The sequence below is a fragment of the Notamacropus eugenii genome, chromosome 3 (genome assembly GCF_028372415.1).
Source record: "Notamacropus eugenii isolate mMacEug1 chromosome 3, mMacEug1.pri_v2, whole genome shotgun sequence".
NCBI lineage: Eukaryota > Metazoa > Chordata > Mammalia > Diprotodontia > Macropodidae > Notamacropus > Notamacropus eugenii.
This window is the reverse complement of record NC_092874.1, coordinates 127,143,309-127,147,507: the sequence shown is the minus strand read 5'-3', so window position 1 is coordinate 127,147,507 and position 4,199 is coordinate 127,143,309. Positions and strand designations below refer to the sequence as shown.

The 4,199-nt window shown below is 37.7% G+C and overlaps 1 pseudogene; it reads right to left on the bottom strand.

Moving 5' to 3' along the window:
- Window positions 1–218: 218 nt before the first annotated feature.
- Window positions 219–2,408, bottom strand: LOC140531258 (HBS1-like protein pseudogene; annotated as a pseudogene).
- Between the last annotated feature and the right edge of the window lie 1,791 nt (window positions 2,409–4,199).

The window sequence follows — 4,199 nt, the reverse complement described above, 5'->3', positions numbered from 1 at the left end:
TTCCTAAAAGAATATGCAGTAAATTCACAAATCAAAGACAAAACTGTAAATATTCTGGCTGGAAAGACTCTACTTCATGATGATTTAATATCTTCTAATACATCTTTCTGATGATTTCCACAACTCTTGGCGAGTCACATCCATCTAACTAAAATTTCATAGGAAAAATATTTTTGAAATGAAGGTGCCATGGCAGCATTCCCTTGTCAGTTGGCATTTTGTTTTGCAGGATAAAATGTTAATACTTCCTAGCAGTTTAAATTTTTCTCTCTCGTTTTAAATGCTCAAATGTATGCTGTTTCTTTAACTGGAGCAACAGGATTCTTTAAAAACAGAGGTCTAGTTGAGTTATGGCCTTTGGTTAGAGGATAAGACCTTGATTCCATTACCATTCTTTTATCTAGTGACAACACCTGTATTTATAGTAGAACTGATGTAACGCAGCATGAATCTCCCCAGTTCTTTAAAGTCTTTGTATAATTCAAGAGCAATAGGTCTTTGTGTCTGCAGTTCTACTAAAACATTCTGGCCTTTAGTCAACAATTTGGGTTTCTTCTTTGTGACTTCACCAGTGCTTTTGTGTAGGACACTAATCAATCTTCTGATGGTAGCAGGTTCACTTACAGTTTGATACAGCAACAGCAAAGGGAATCCTTTAGTAATGGGAATTTCAATATTAAAGTTGAGAATTTGAGCTTTGAAATGAGTACAGGCTTTAATGGGTTCTTTGGGACTGCAGAAAATACAATCAACATTGATTTTGATGATATCCATACCAACCAAGGTGAGACTAATGTGATCTTCCACTCCCGCCCAATCAAGAGATTCATCATGTAGCATGATTCCTTTTGTAGTACAAGCTTCATTAGGAGGCATAGTTAGTATCTGGTCACCAATCTATATACAAGCAGCTTCAATTTTACCAGTCACACAGAATCCAGATCTTTGATCTTTAAAAACATCAGATACACATAATCTAAGAGGTTTTTCAATAGATCTTTGTGGATGCTTGAAAGAATCAATTTGTTCTAAAACGCATTTTCCTTGATACCATTTTGTTGGTTCACTTGATTGAGATTTTCTAATTAGATTTTCTCCACTAAGACCACTTGTTGGGATGAAGGCCTTATTACTCTCCTTAAAACCAGCCTGCTTAAGGAAGTATCCAAGTTTGCCAATAGTCTCTTGAAATCTTTCCTGTTGCCAATTAACCTGATCCATTTTATTAACTGCAACAGCCAGTGAGCCAAGAATCCATGTTCTCTTGTCTGTCCTCCACTCTGAAACCCAGCTTCAAATTGCCCCCTGCTGGTGTCCACAACTAAAACAGCAACATAAGTCTGGGCAACTCCTGTAATTAATCATATTTGGAATGAAGTCATTATGGCCTGGAGCATCCATTAATGTAATAACTTTGGTCTTGGTCTCAAACTTTGTCATACCTACATCCATCGTAACTCCCCCTTCCCTTTCTTCTCCAGTCTCATCCTAGAAGCAAGCACTAGCAAAGGAGGCTTTACCAGCCTTTTTAGATTTTCGTTCGTATTTGTGCATAGTTCTTTTATTTACATTACCCGAGAGGTAAAGCAGATGACCCATCAGAGTACTTTCCCCAGCATCCACATGACCAATTACCACCAAATTGAGTAGCTCCTTTCCCCCTTGCTTCTTCTCCAGTTCAGCCTTCACATCTATTTGTTGCTTCAGCTTGTTAGACTTTTTCACTGACGTTGGTGTTGTGCTCTGATCTTTTAATGCCTGAATGGTGTTGGATGGAAGAGTTTATTTAGCAACTGGCTCAAGAACACCAGAAGAAAAAATATTGGCATCTTCACTAGGAAATCCTTTATGAGGTGTGTGAACACTATCGCCATTTTCTCCAACAGTCACTCTAGGAACTTCAGATCCCATAGTCTGCTTCTTTCCAGACAGTCATTTTGGAAACTTTTGGCACAGTTTCAGATTCACTTCGAGATGACTGAGGATCTACTGATTTTTCCTTCATTGCCTTTCCTATGGAGATAGCTTCCTTACTCTTGCTCAAGCACCATAGCTAAAGCCTTCTCCATGCCAAATTTGTTTTGTAGCACAGCTTCAATCATTTTTTGATCTGGAACATCATCTTCAAGCACCTCTCTCATGTGACCTAAGCAAGAATAAAGATGAGCTTGATCAATTCCACTAAGCTGGTGATTAGAAATAGAGTTAGTAGGTTCTTTTGTATCTTCATAGTCATATTCTTCTACTGGCTCAACAAATGATGGTGGTTTATCACGTCTTGAGTAAATAAACTGAGCAGCTATTGATGGTGAAATACAATAATCATCCTCTATAGACTGGCCATAGAGATCATCATCTTCAAAATCTTCATCGTAGTTGTAGCCTTGAATGTTCCTGTGCCATGCCATGGTGACTCCGGTGTCCACCCCACCACTGCCTTGGCCTCCTCAGACTACCTTTCTCAAATGCAGCCACACCAGCCACTGCAGCCCACAGAATGCTTGGATACCACGTTGGCTTCCAGCAAAGCCAGAAAATTATTTTCTAGAGCTAGAAAAAGTAATATCAAAATTCATCTAGAAGACAAAGAGGTCCAGAATATCAAGAGAATTAATGGAAAGAAATGCTAGGGAAGGTGGTCTAGCCAAACCAGACCTGAAGTTGTATTATAAAGCAGCAATCATCAAAACAACTTGGTACTGGCTAAGAAATAGAGGGGTAGATCAGTGGAATAGGTTAGGTACTCAAGACACAGTAGTCAATGACTATAGCAGTCTACTATTTGATAAACTCAAGGACCCCAGCTTCTGGGATAAGAACTCACTGTTTGACAAAAACTGCTGGAAAACCGAGTAATAGTGTGACAGAAACTGGGCATAGATCAATGCCTGACAATGTACACAAGAATAAAGTCCAAATGGGTACACAATCTAGGTATAAAGGCTGATACTACAAACAAATTAGGGGAGCAAGGGATAGTATATTTGTCAGATTTATGGAGAATGGAGAAATGTATGACCAAACAAGAGATAGAGAAATTATGAAATACAAAATGGATAATTTTGATTACATGAACTTGAAAAGTTTTTGCACAAACAAAACCAATGCAGCCAAGATTAGGAGGGAAGCAGAAAACTGGGAAAGAATTTTGACAACTAGTGTCTATGAGAAAGATCTCATTTCTAAAATATGTAGAGAACAGAGTCAAATTTACAAGAATACAAGTCATTCCCTAATTGGTAAATGATCAAAGGATATGAACAGGCAGTTTTCAGAGAAAGAAATTAAAGCTGTCTATAGTCATATGAGAAAAATGCTCTAAATCACTATTGATTAGAAAGATGCAAATGAAAACAACTCTGAGGGACCACATCACACCTATCAGATTGGCTAATATGACACAACAGGAAGATGATAAATGTTGGAGAAGATGTGGGAGAGTTGGGAACACTAATTCATTGTTGATGGATCTATGAGATGATCCAACCATTCTGGAGAGCAATTTGGAACTATGCTCAAAGGGCTATAAAAATGTGCATATCCTTTGACCCAGCAATATCACTTCTAGGGCTATATCTCAAAGAGATCATAAAAACGGGAAGAGGTCCCACATGTAATATTTGTAGCAGCTCTTTTTGTAGTAGCCAAGAACTAGAAATTGAGGGAATACCCATCAACTGGGAAATGGCTACATAAGTTATGGTATATGAATATAATGGAATACTAATTGTGCTGTAAGAAATGACAAAAGGGAGGACTTCAGAAAAACTGGAAAGACTATATGAATGGATGATGAGTAAAATGAGCAGAACAAAGAGAACATTACACACAGTAACAGCCACAGTGTGTGAGGACTGTTTCTGACAGACTTAACCCTTCATAGCAATGCAAGGACCTAAAATATTCCCAAATGATTCTTGAGGCAAAATGCCACCCACATCCAGAGAAAGAACTATGGAATCAAAACTTAGAATGAAGTAGACTATTTTCTCTTGTGCTGTTTGGCTCTGGTTTGTTTTTTCTCATGGTTTCTCCCATTTGTTTTAATTCTTCTGTGTAACATGATTAATGTGAAGATGTGTTTAATAAGAATGTATGTGTAGAACTCATATAAGATTGAATGCCATCCTGGAGAGAGAGGGAGAGAAAATTAAAACTTATGTAAGTGATTGTTGAAAACTGAAAGCAAATTAATTAAT